The 12,445-nt window shown below is 39.8% G+C and overlaps 1 protein-coding gene and 1 long non-coding RNA gene across 4 annotated transcripts in view; one reads left to right on the forward strand and one right to left on the reverse strand.

Annotated features, from left to right (window-relative positions):
- The window catches only part of LOC140633422 (uncharacterized), a 74,781-nt gene that overhangs the window by 40,643 nt on the left and 21,693 nt on the right, over window positions 1–12,445 (reverse strand). The window lies entirely within an intron of this gene.
- IL2RA (interleukin 2 receptor subunit alpha) overlaps window positions 1–12,445 on the forward strand; it is a 55,278-nt gene that overhangs the window by 17,118 nt on the left and 25,715 nt on the right. Inside the window, exon 1 of one of the 3 annotated variants that reach the window (XM_072825915.1) lies at window positions 11,826–12,048. The exons of the other annotated variants lie outside the window; for them this stretch is intronic. The gene's annotated coding sequence lies outside the window, so the exon portion shown is untranslated. Of the gene's footprint in view, window positions 1–11,825; window positions 12,049–12,445 lie in introns of those variants that run through there. 3 annotated transcript variants of the gene reach the window in all.

A 12,445-nucleotide genomic window follows, 5' to 3' on the forward strand; every position in this document is an offset into this window, starting at 1 on the left:
AGGGGTGGAATTTAAGGAGGATGCGGAAGTGTCAAGCTTTAGGTGACACAGATGATGGGAATGTAAGGATCACGAAGACAAATAAGGACAGGAAGAGAAACCGAAGACAGTTAATTTCAGTATTGAGGCATCCCAATAAAATACCCAACCAGTATTCCTCAGAGATGTCATGGTCATCAAAAACAAGTAGGACACTGTCCTGTAATCTTCATAGCCAAGAGGAGCTGGAGGAGATATGACAACTCAGTGAAATTAGGAATCCTGGATAAGACCCTGGAATAGGGCAGCCTGGGTGGCTCAGTGGTTGAGCACCGCCCTCAGCCCAGGGCCTGATCCTGGAGACCCGGGATCGAGTCCCACGTCGGGCTCCCTGCATGGAGCCTGCTTCTCCTTCTGCCTGTGTCTCTGCCTCTCTCTCTCTCTCTCTCTCTCTCTGTGTCTCTCATGAGTAAATAAATAAAATCTTAAAAAAAAAAAAAGACCCTGGACTAGGAAAAGAATAGTAGGGGAAAACTAAGGGAATCTGAGTAAAATGTAAATGTTAGTTAATAATAAAGTATCCATATTGGTTATTAGCGTGACAAATGTACCACACTAGGATGTTCAGAACAGGAAAAACTCAGGTCAGAGGACGTATAAAACCTGAGTAAAGTGAACATAGAGAAAGAAAGCCAAGGAGATGAGGAACCAGGGGGTCGTGATGTCTTATGATACCCTGAGTGAAGTATCAAGAAAGAAGAGCTAAAGGAACCATATGCTGAACAAACTTTGAGGAGGACAAGTGCCCCTGGGCTTGTCAGACTCCTAGCTTTTTTGGTGTGCTCTGAAAAAAACAAAAAATCATTCCAGTGCAAGCAGAGGGCACACTAAACAGTTATGGAGTGAGCAGGCGGGGAGGCTGGAGGAACCACAAGGTGCGCAACTCCCGTGAGATACTGAATTCCGAGGGGAGGAAATAAAGATAGATGGCTGGGGAGGCCTTAGTACCTGGGATGCTTCCAGCTGAGGAGGTGACGATGAGACAGGGGAGGCCTGAGAGGGGGTCACTGGTGGGGCACAGCTCCAGGGGCAGCAGAGAGGAGGGGACCCGAAGCACACCATGTCAGCCTTAGGGACAAGAAGAATGTGTTTGATGCAGAAGGAAGAAGCTATGATGAGTACAAGGGGATGTGACGGGGAAATGGCGAGACAGGGCAAGAAAGTTGAGGAAGTTCAGAAATGAGGGGGCAAAGGAGAGAGTGAGTGAGAAAGGGCGATCAAGCAAGCACTTGATGTGGACAAACTGCCAGGGTCACTAAGGCTGGGCGGCCGTAGGAATCCAGAGGAGCATCGGATCTTCTGATTTCTGTGTCACTCTGCACACGCTGTTCACAAGAGAAACCTGCGCTTCCTTATCTATGAGTGAGATGCAATTCCTTCCCAAGGGATGTTATGAAAAATCCTGGGTAAGCTTGGAAAAAAAAAAAAATCTGTGTGCTGAAAGATAACATCACAATTGTCAAGCTAGTAAATCTCGACCCCAGGATCCCCAAATTCTCATACACTTCACCCAACTATCATGGACAGCCTCTGGCTCCAACGTCCCCCTTCTGGCCTCCCACAGGAGGTAGATAAGCTTAAGGTACTGTGAGATTTGACCAGGGATCTGGGAGGAAGTCTTCCCACTCCCTCTTCCAGACAGAGGGCACCTGAGGCGATGAGGGGACAGAGTGAGCCATCAGTGGAACAGGAAAAGACTCAGGTCTCTGACACCCAGAGCTGACATTTAGAGGGTAGACCCAATGAGGACGGCAAGCTCTCAACTCGGGGTCATCATACTCAATACCTTACATTTTAAAGTGAGGGCAAAATATTCTCTTCTTTAAGATGGTCCATTTCTTGCCTTACTGACGCTCATTTCTGTTGACTGCACCAGCACTCTCCTTGCCCCGGCCGGATTTCTCTGTCATCGATTTCCTGTCTTCCTTTCTCCACCTCTCCAAGTTGTCCAGTGCTACCGATCTTCCCATCTCTCCAGTCTGCCTATCTCCTCCGCTCCTTCCCATTCCCAAATTCCTCCTGGCTCTGACCCAGCCTATTAAAGTGATCTCCTAATTCCTTACTCCTCCAAAGTGTGAATGGGACAGCGTCAGAAAGCTCTGGGGGAAATGCAGATTCTCAGGCCCTGCCCCAGACCTGCTGGATCATTATCTGCATTTTAATAAACTCCCCCTGGTGACTTGGGTGCAAAACTTTGAGAAGTGCTAGCCTAATTGTCTCCCACCTCTGTCTGCCCCACTGCTGCACCCAGCTAACCTCATGTTGTTATAGACCCAAGAGGTCTAAAAAAAGCTACACTTTTTTTTTTTTGAGAAGAGTGGGAATAGGGGGAGAGAGAGAGAGAGAGAGAGAGAGAATCTTAAGCAGGCTCCATGCCCAGTGAAGAGCCTGATGCGGGGATCAATCTCAAGACCCTGAGATTATGACTCAAGCTGAAATCAAGAGTCAGACACATAACCAACTGAGCCGTGCAGGCGCCCCACCCTTGGTACCCTTGTTCTTCCTAAAGAAGGGGTCCAAGCACAGTTATCACTCTGTGCTTTGCATTAAAATCATATACCTGTCCTATCCTCTTTACTAAATTATAAAGACCATGGAGGCAGGGACCACAACTTTAATTTTTTCTAGTTATCCTCCGGGGTCACAAATACTTAGAAAATATTCATTGGAAAAAAAATATTCATTGGATGAATAGTTCATAAGGGACCAAAGTTAATTCACATTATTAATTGTAAACAGAATGTCATTATCAAATAAAACAAAAGGGAAATATAATATGAGTCAAATATAAATATGCTCTAATAGTAGGTTATACTATATCTTTGTGATATTTTAGATCTTTGTAACTACTTATTTGTACTAATTATTTAATATCTGTAATTAATTACTTAATAATTAATATAAATATTAATATTTTAATATAATATCTATCTAGAATATAACTTCCATGAGGGAAGGGGCCTATCTTCAGCATTCACTCTAATCCCTGGGCCTCAGCAAGGGCCCAACACATGGTGGGCATTTTGTATGGTCTCCTACACCACATTATCAGTTGTAGAGCAGATGAGTCCTACCAATAATGCCCTTTGAAGTTAAAAATAGAGCTACCCTATGATCTAGCAATTGCACTACTTGGTATTTACCCAAAGAATACAAAAATACTAATTCAAAGGGATACATGCATCTTGATATTTATAGCATCATTATTTACAATAGCCAATCTATGGAAGCAGCCCAAGTGTCCATTGTTTGATGAACGTATAAAGAAGAGGTGGTGTATATACACAATGGAATATTACTCAGCCATAAAAAAGATTACAATCTTGCAGTTTATAATGATTTGGATAGAGTTAGAATGTATAATGCTAAGTCAGTCACAGAAAGACAAATATATGATTTCGCTCATGTGGAATTTAAGAAACAAAATTATGAAAGGGGAAAAGAGAGAGGCAAACCATGAAACAGACTCAACTATAGAGAAAAAACTGATGGTTATTAGAACAGAGGTGGGGGGGATGGGTTAAGTAGGGGATGGGGATTGAGGAGTGCACTTGTGATTAGCACAGAGCGTTGTATGGAAGTGATGAATCACTATATTGTACACCTGAAACCAATATTACACTGTATGCTAACTAACTGGAATTTAATAAAAACTTAAAAAATAATAATGTCCTTCAGAGAGTGATACTGTCCCAAATCTATAAAAAAACTGAATGCTATTAGTCACCTCTTTCCTGGGTTTCAAAGAAACGAGTTTCTTTTTTAAACAACCAGAAGTAATTCATTACCAGGCGGAAAAACTTTTCCTTCTTTTCCCATTTTTTCTATCACAATGTCTGGGTGTGGCTTCTTCCAGGAAAAGATCCCTTAAACAAGTTTTTCTTCTGCAGAGCTGGAGCAAATCATAGAGACAACCATCCTTTGATGCTAGGATAGAAAAATCTCTCCTTGTTTCTTGAGCTACTCTTAGTATGCTCTGGACACCTGTTGATCTTATGTAAACCTTTGTTTTGGTTTTGGTTTTATTTATTTACTTATTCATTCATCGTACATTAAAATCCAAAACTGAGTTAGTCATTAAAATCTAGGGTGCGCTGTCCTCATGGGTCTATACAACCTATACATGCCTCTCTACTGTTATTTTCCTTCTCCTTATTCTTACACTTCCATTTTCCCCATAAACATTATGTCCCTACATTCAACTCCTCTACTATCATGTAAATGTACAATGTGTGCTTAAAAAAAAAAGGTAGGTTCTGTTATTGTTAGAATATCTTTCTATAGTTTTCCATTATATTAACTTTGTTAGTCATGCTTATCAGTTTCTGTATATTCTTATTATTATTTTTTTTGTCTGCTTGATCTGCATATAAGAAGGCTTTGAGGGCAGCCCCGGTGGCTTAGTGGTTTAGCGCTGCCTTCAGCCCAGGGCCTGATCCTAGAGACCCAAGATCGAGTCCCACGTTGGGCTCCCAGCATGGAGCCTGCTTCTCCCTCTGCCTGTGTCTCTGCCTCTCTCTCTCTCTCTCTCTCTCTAATACATAAATAAAATCTTTTTTTAAAAAAAGAAGGCTTTGATAAATCTCTCACAATGTTGGATTTGTAAATTCATCCTGTTCTGTCAATATTTTCCTTATGAATTTTAAAGCTAAGCTATTAGGTACATATAAGTAAAAAAAATTGTTTCTAGATGTTTGCTTTGTATATTTTGAAGCTGTGTTATTGGGCACATACAAGTAAAGAATTATATTTTCTGGTCAATTGGACCTTTACCAAAGTTCTGGATTTCTACGAATAGCATTGCCTCAAAGTATGATACTAATTGATAAAACAATCTTTTGGATTGTGATTGTCCATTCTTTTAGTTTCAAACTTTCAGAGCTCTTATGCTTGAAGCATGTCTCTTAAAAACAAATGCATGTCAGTTCAATTTTTAAAAATTCTTTTTTTTTTTTGTTTAATTGCAGAGTTAGTCTATTTACATTGGTTCTCATTGCTGATATATTTGGGTTGATTCCCACTATTTTATTTCCTTTATTTTGCTCTTCTATTTCTATGCATTTTTCCTCCCTTCCTTGGACTTAAAGTAGTTTTTATTCAATTCCACTCTTTTTCTTTACTAGTTTGTAAAGTATTCACTTGACTGCACATTTTCAAAATTTTGACATGAATCAAGATATTACAAAGTCCAAATTTAATCAATATCATAACCTTCCTCCCAAATAATAAATAACCTTTGAATGTTTTAACTCCAGTCAGCTTCCTGATTTTCAATATTTTAATTCTATCTTGATATCTTTTAGCCCAAAATAGACATTTTGTTTATTTTATGCAGCCAATATTGGTTTAAACTCACAAGTTTACCTTTACCTTTACTCACCATCCCTTCTTGCAACTTATACTTTCCTTCTGGACTCAATCCCTTTCTTTATGAAGTATAACATTAGAATAAAATAAGCTGGTAGCAACCAATCCAAATGCATTCGTAGTTATAATCAATGTAAATGGGCCAAACTCTGCAGTTAAAAAAATTAATAGAAATCCAAAGGTTGGTTAGTAGTGATAAAAGTTCAACACACCATATACACTTGTATGCACCCAATACTATGGCTTCAAAATACACAATACAAAAATTGACAAAGTTGTCAGCTTTTTAAGTTTCTCAATCTGGGCCTCCCAAATACCTAATTCATATTTCTGCTATATTCATATTCAATCCATCTGTTGGGTCCTTTCTATTCAGTCATTTTAGTCAATCTCTAGATGTTCTTATTCCTGCCTCATGTTTTCCATAGTCTCCCTCATCCCTTTTAGGCCATTAAAAGCTTATTAGAATTATTTTTTTCTGGTCTGTTGATTCTGCTTTGGCAAGTATAGGCTTCTCAGTTAGTTGCTCTTTCTTTTTAATGATGGCATTCCTCACCTATTCTCCCCTTTGAGATCCTTCTTCCTGGGGATATCAACCCAAATGTCCTAGGAGAAGGGGCAAGGGATGGGCCCCAGACATGGTCAGCTGGTGAGTTTGGGACTGGAAGGGAGCAAACCTTCTTCAGGCCAGAGAGGTCCACTGCCTCCCCCACCCCTGTTGGTCACACCACTATCCTCACCTTCAGGCAACCTCTCTGAAGACAAGGGCATTGATCTTCTCGAAGAGCTGTCGTTCTCCATAGTAATCACCTAGCCTCAGAGGTAAAGAGGAGAAGAGCAGGAAGAGAGAATGTCCAGGGACCAGTCAGTCCCCTGTGGCTGTCGCTGTCCCTTTGTCCACTTAACCATGCTTAAAGCTACCCTGGAGTAAGCCCACTCCCCACCGCTACTGGTAGCTGGCTGCTGATTCTCTGCCTTATAGAAGTGATAGAGAAGGAAGTATAAGGGAGAGAAGGACAATTAAAATCTTTGCCCCCCAAAGGTAGCTTCCTATCCTCCCCAATTTTGGCTGCCTCATACCTCATAACACACAAATAAACAGAAAGAAAGACCCAGCCACCTTCCATCATGTTTGTGCTAGTTCCTCAGATCTCTAAACAGCCCTCTGCTTCTATGACACTCCAGGTTGGAATTGCAAGAGGGAGCTGGACTTCCATGCTACTTTGCTACCATGTCTGGGAGCACAGATCTCTTTAAAAGGGCCAGAGATGTATTTATAACCTACATATATTATAGACAAGTCAGCTAAACCAAACACATAATAAAACAACAGATTTTTAAAAACAAATAACCTGACATAACTGAATCTTGGAACAAGTTCTGACCCTATGCCATTTCCAGCAAATGCAGAAGGATGTGATGTTCTAGAAGCTGCAAATATAACTAATATTCAGTACATCATAACCTATACATTTCTCAAAGTCTACAGGCATTTCTTGACATTGAACAGTAAGCCTGTCACTTCAAGGAAAACAACTCATAGTATTTATTATGATAAATTTTCAGGTTTGATAATGATGCATGATACATTTTGATAAAATGATCAAATTTGAGCAAAATTAGAATTTTGGGAAACTTGTATCACCCTGATCTTGACCACTTTGTAATACTTAAAGATTTTTCTAATGAGATAAGAGGTGATATTAATAAATCTAACTTTTGGTTGTTGAATTATGAATGTGTCAATATTTAGAAGATCTGTGTAACTCAGCAAACCATTTTGTCCTAAATTACTAATGCATGGTATTATAAAATCAGGTATGAGCACAAAGTTCTAAGTTTAAGATAGACACGTGGATTTGGGCCTAATAGATCACTGATCTGCAACTAACAATGAAGAAACTATCCCCTGTTGAGTTAGCAACAAAGAATGTCCACCATTATCTGAAAAGGCTATTAAAATACTTTTCTGTTTTGTAACAGTAAGAGGCTAGGATTTTCTGTATATACTTCAATCAAAACAACAAGCAGTAGCTTAAATGTGAGAATCCACATTTAATCCAGACATTTTTAAAGTTTGCAAAAATGTAAAACAATACCACTATTCTGACCGCTTTTTATTGCTGTTGTTTTGGAAAATGTAGACTTTTTTAAATAAAAATTATTTGCTAGTGTGATGGCTTGTTATTGTTATTTTAAAATGAATTAATAAACATGCACTTTTAAACTTTCTGTTTTAATTTCTAATATGGTAAATAATGATTGATGCAACCCATCAAACACAAAAGCTTCTAGGCATCCTCAACAATTTCTGAGAGTGAATTTGTATCAGGGGTCCCAATACAAAAAGGCTTGAGAATCACTGCCCCAATCATCTTGTTTTTTTTTTTAAATTCTTTATTTAAAATCAATTTAGTTAACATATACTGTGTTATTAGTTTCAGGGTAGAATTTAGTGATTTGTCAGTTGCATACAACACCCAGTGCTCATCACATTCCTCCTTAATGCCCATCCCCCAGTTACCCCATCCCTCTACCCTCCTCCCCTCCAGTGACCCTCAGTTTATTTCATAGAGTTAAAAGTCTCTAATGGTTTGCATCCTTCTCTGTTTTCATCTCATTTTACTTTTCCTTCCCTTCTCCTATGTTCTTCTGCTTCATTTCTTAAATTCCCCATATGAGTGAAATCATATGGTATTTGTCTTTCTCTGCCTTATTTCACTTAGCATGATAGCCTTTAATTCCATTCATATCATTGCAAATGGCAAGATTTCATTCTTATGGCTGAGTAATATTCCATCGTGCGTATCTGTGTGTGTGTGTCTCTGTGTGTGTATTCATCTCCTCTTCTCTAACTATTCATCAACTCATGGACACTTGGGCTGCTTCCATATCATGGCTATTGTAGATAATGCTGCTATAAACATAGGGGTTGTATATTGTTTTTTAAAGACATAATGGCCATTGCACACTTCACAGACTATAGTGGAGTGTAAACAATATTTTTGGAAACCAAAAAATTTCACTGGACTTGATTTATTGCAATACTTGCTTTATTGCACTGGTCTGAATTGGACTGAACCTGTAATATCTTCGAGTTATGCCTGTAAAGGGTTAATACCTGTCATGCTGGGACTTCAGGACCCTCCAGAATCTTATAGTATCTCTTCCCATTGGTTCCTGACACCGCTATCCTGCTTCTTCAATATTTTGAGTCCTTCTCCTACAGAGAAACCGACTGCATTGTCCTCTGAGCATCCGTGGTGACCTAATGTCAATGAAAACCTTTTCTCTACACTTCTGTCCTCTTCATTGTTGTTTCTTCCTGACACATTTAAGTTTGATGTTTGATAGCCTTTTCTGAAAATAAAAGTGAGATTTTTTTTTTTAAGGCAGAAATGAGGGCCGCAATACTAGCCTTTCTTGTGATTCCTCTCCTACCACCTTGAGCTATGTGGTTTGGACAATCTACCGAACCCCCCCCGGAACTCAATCTCCTGCCATGTAAAGTGGAGATGACAATATCTATCTAACAGGTTGTTGTGAGCTTTAAAGGTAATCTATACAAAGAAGCAACACACAGCAGCGCTCAGATATCATAGTTATTAATATATATTATGTATATAATGTATTTAAATATATATATATATATATAATATATATATATATTATATATATATAGCCAAAATGGAGGATCTGAGTTCTCTGACTTCTTCAAAGATAATGATCTGAATTAAACCACAACATTTCGCAAGCACTTCCCAGTGACCCAGATAGTTTAGACATAGCTCTACTCTCAGCAAGAGAGAACCTTCCACCATTGGGTGTAAAGCATGCATATTCCTGAAGATTATAATTCTACATGATGCGAAAGCACTGACCTAAGAATCAGGGCTCTGTTGCCGGCTCTGTTGTCAGACTTGCAAAAACCTGAGGAATGATACATAGCTTCAGTTTCCTTATCTACAAAATGTGTGGGAGGACCTAAACAATCTTTAGGGTCTCTTTCAGCTCTCAGATTGTAGGATCCTATTAAGAGGAATAGTCAACATGTGCCTTGATATTTTATTTTGTACCAAAACACTTGCTTTCTGTAAGGCCCAAAATGCTGGATGGGTTTGCCAAGGAAGTTGGAGACTATCTTTGACATTAGGTACAATTTTTGGGATTTTTCTTAGATCTGACTTGGAGGTGAATGGCTTTGGGTCAAGAACCAGTATTTCTTTATCAGGCGCACGAGCTCTTTGTGTACTCTTATGTCCTTTATGTAAGCTTAGTAAATCATCATCCAGAAGTTTCTGTGCTTTGTCAATTTTTCTGGTGTTCATCCCCAATTTCTACTGTATAGATGGAGGAAAGAAAAACACAACCATGAAGCCATCTACTTCTCAGTTCTGGCGGAGCTGCGGGTAAACATCTCTTGACCTTGATTCGCCCACCAAGCAAAGAATCTTATCTCAGATTCTGTCCACATCCTTTTGAATCCTCTTTATTTTCCTTGCCTTTCATGTTGCTCACATGGGCCACAAGGGCCAGAAGCGTTCTCTTTCATTTTGAACAACATCAGAAAAGAAAAACAAATCACCTAGCCCACAACCGTTTTTCACCCACCCACCTTCCCTCCAGCCAAGTGAGTTTTCACTGCATCCTCTTAGATACTGAGTAAGGCTCATGGAAACAGAGTGCTTTGTAAACAGGTTCACTGGCACCCAAGACCAGCTCCCTGCCCACCATGGGACAGGTGGGTCCTTTGGAAAGGGGCAGATGGAGAGGGGAGATGTGGCAGTTGCTGCTACTGTGTGGTTGAGGTACCCGCAGCATCTGGGAGCTTGTCCGAAATCATCTTAGCCTCCACGCTTGCCCTATTAAATCCAAATGTATATTTTAATAAGACCCCCAGGTGACTTGTATGCACTTTAGCATTTGAGAACCACGCCCATAGACAACAAGGACAGTCCCAGTGTTTGTGGAGAATCCACTTTCAACATCACTCTCTCAGATCGAATGATGACTGCCGTGCAAACTTTAGTATTTCTGGCTCACTTGAGGGACACAAAAACATCAGCAGGAAACTCACTTTAGTTCTATTCCCCTTTAAAAAACAAAAGGTTAAAAGATAAAGGAGTAGATTAATACTGGTGGGGCAGAGCTGAGGGCATGTGGAGAAACAAAATAAAGGGAGTGTCACAATTCCAAACCCAAGTAGAAACCTCTGATCTGTATCTCTTGCTCCTATTCTTCTCACTGTGGGATGGGAGCCCCTTATGGGAAGAAAGTATCTCATTTCACCAAGTTTTTCATCTTTTATTTAAAACCCAAGCAGCAGAAGCTGCACAGGTGTCCTTCTGGGAATAGTGGTGGGTAGTTGACGGTATGATCTAATACTTGAGAGAACAGATGCCTGAGAGACCAAAAAGCCAGTTTGAACTCCTAAATCTGTTGCTGTGTGTCATTGGTTGTCATTCCTGTCCTCTATGACACGAGAACTACAAATGCCTAATCTTTCCCAGCCTACAGGGCACGGTAAGATGAAGTTGAGCCTCCAGCAATCTATTGGAGGGAAAACAAAAACAGAACAAAACAACAGCGAAAAGAGAAGAGTGTCCTAGGGCTCTTCACCCCGCCCCCTTCTCCCCAGACCTGTTTGGTGACACTGTCCAGAGGAAGTGGCTCTAGTTACTGTCCCTAATGTCAGCTGAAGAAGCCAAAAGCACACAAGGGGAGTTGCACTTCAGTTAAGTAGGAAAATCCTGGAGGCAGCAAATCTGCAAATATCCCATGGGAAGATGCCCCACGACACTGTTTCAGGGACAGTGATGAAGGTGAAGTATGAGAAGGAAGTGGAACATGTGAGATCCTGCCTGTGTCTTTCAAATTATCATTCATACCAAAACTCCAAAACAAGATGTGAAACACTTTCAATGTCAGAAGAGCTTGATGTAACTCCCTGTTAGTACATGGCAAAGGCCTTGGGATTTTCAGGGTTAATAATAGGTGTTATCTGCCTCTTTTCCCCTCTACCCACATAAAAGGTACAAGAGCTAAAAGGCAAGGCCATATGAATAATACACCTCTGAGCCTATATAGTAGGAGTCCCATCCTGGAAGCCCCATTTTCAAGCTCGGTGCATTAGTCCCCACTCCCCAACACCAAGTTAGTAATCCGAAATTCTTCCTCTACTCCACAGAAAGTAGACATCTGACTCCCAGAAGAGAAAATGACATCTAAATCCAGAATTATACCAATACTTAAAAATTACAGAGAGGAAACTATTTCCCTACCCACTTTCTAAAGAAAATTCTGAAAAGAAAGAAAGAAAAAAAAGAAAGAAAGAAAGAAAGAAAGAAAGAAAGAAGAAAGAAAGAAAGAAAGAAAGAAAGAAGAAAGAAAGAAAGAAAGAAAGAAAGAAAGAAAGAAAGAAAGAAAGAAAGAAAAAGAAAATTCTGTGTCTGCCTCCTGAGCTTCCAGGCCCACTGTGGTGTGAGCCAGGGGAACGGGTAGAACTGGGAACATAGAACAATTTCTGTTAAAAAGTCAGAGCCGATGGAGAAGCAAGAAATGGATCTGGAAAGAGATACAAGGGTTAAAACAGAGAAAATCCCCCGTTAACTGAATTTCAAGAAAGAATATTCAGAATTTTTAGTGAGTAAAACCAGGGAATGAATGTGGTTGCCATGCTGTGTGGGAAGAGATTTTGTAAGTGATAATACAAGGAAAAAGTATTTAAAGACATTTTGCTGAGTCACATATGTAGAAATCTTCTTCTTTACTCCTGTGCAAGGCTTCAGAATAGACAGTGTTTTTGATTCTTCTTTTTTTTTTTTTTCTAGATGTTGTACTGCTGTTTTTTTGTTTTCTGTTGTTGTTGTTGTTTAATGCTACCTAGGAGGGCTAAAAGTATCCCAGATTTACTCCAGTTAGATTAAAAAGAAGGAACGTTTCAGGGTTACATTTCCCACACTCTCATACCTCCCACTTCCTTCAGATAATATCTGGAACACCCTTGGCAAGGCACTCCAGAGGAGAAGATTATAGTCAA

The sequence above is a fragment of the Canis lupus genome, chromosome 5, assembly GCF_048164855.1.
Source record: "Canis lupus baileyi chromosome 5, mCanLup2.hap1, whole genome shotgun sequence".
NCBI lineage: Eukaryota > Metazoa > Chordata > Mammalia > Carnivora > Canidae > Canis > Canis lupus.